Source organism: Heterocephalus glaber, unplaced genomic scaffold (assembly GCF_053883595.1).
Source record: "Heterocephalus glaber isolate CG9 unplaced genomic scaffold, H.glaber_assembly_v1.0 deba00000331, whole genome shotgun sequence".
In the NCBI taxonomy this organism is placed as follows: Eukaryota; Metazoa; Chordata; class Mammalia; order Rodentia; family Bathyergidae; genus Heterocephalus; species Heterocephalus glaber.
The window spans coordinates 13773392-13774578 of record NW_028258142.1 but is presented as its reverse complement, the minus strand read 5'-3'; the positions used below and the strand labels follow the sequence as shown (position 1 = coordinate 13774578).

Genomic DNA, 1187 nt, shown 5'->3' with positions numbered 1-1187 from the left:
TTACAACATTTTAGCGGGCTTTAGAAGAAATACCACAGGATCGTATCCACTGTGTGTGTGAAAATCACTCAACAAAATTCCTTACCCTTGAACAAACATACAAAAAACTCAGAAAAATAAGATGAGAGGGAAACTTCCTCAACTCAATAAAGTGAATAGCTAACCTTACACTTGATCATGAATGACTGAATGCTTTCTTCCTGTAATCAAAAACATTGCAAAAGGGAGGGGGCGGAGAGAGGGCGAAGGCGGGGCGGCGCCTCGGGTCAGCTCCAGGTGCCTCCTAGGGGAGATGGAGAATGGAAACAGACTGTAACCCCATGGAGCTGAGCAACAGCTCAGGATTTGAAGAAGGCTCAGAGCTCAATGGTTCTGGACGAACCGATGTGAAAGACTTGAGACTGGAAGCAGAAGCCATTGTAAACGATGTTAATAAGAACATGTTTGTCTCGAAGAGCCTGTGCTGTGCAGATGACGTGGCCTATATCAACGTGGAGACCATGGAAAGGGACAGATACTGCCTGGAGCTCATGGAAGCAGGACTTAGGTCTGATTGCCGTAACATTTATTGAGCAGCTATCCTGTGTTAGCAGTTGGAAATGAAGCCGTGAATAAGATGTTGTCGCTGTCCACCCGGAAGATCACAGTAGCAGGAAACAGAGAGGGGCCTGACAGCAGTAATGCACAGAAGTGAGCTGGAGCAGAGTGGAGCTGACGAGGTGGAAGGGTACGTTTGAGCAGGTAGAGGATCATCTGCAGATCCCCTACCACGAAACAGTCTACTAGCTGTTGGACACACTCAGCCCAGGCTACCAGGAAGCATTTGGAAATGCGCACCTCCAGAGAGAGGAAGCTCTGAAAAAGGATGGACAATCATGACTAAGCCTTTTCCTTTAGACGGAGCTGCAGCTGGTACAGAACGTGGACATAAAACTTGAAATTCTTGCATGTGATCTTAGTAGAAAATGCACCTTTGGTTTTGTGTGCTTGTCATTGGCTTCACATGTGGGCTTTTGACTCAGAACATTGACTAATGAGTTGTCTTATTTTCTGATTCGTTAAGGGAAGTTTGAGACCATTGCTATGATACCATCATTAAGACATTTAAATTTCTTCATATGGATTCTCTGCATTTCTAAACCTAATCAGTATTTCATTCTCCTATTACAGGGCTTCGATGCTGCCAG

At 45.2% G+C, this 1187-nt stretch overlaps 1 pseudogene; it reads left to right on the top strand.

Moving 5' to 3' along the window:
- The first annotated feature begins 299 nt into the window (after window positions 1-299).
- Window positions 300-879, top strand: LOC101709216 (GSK3B-interacting protein-like; annotated as a pseudogene).
- Window positions 880-1187: the final 308 nt, after the last annotated feature.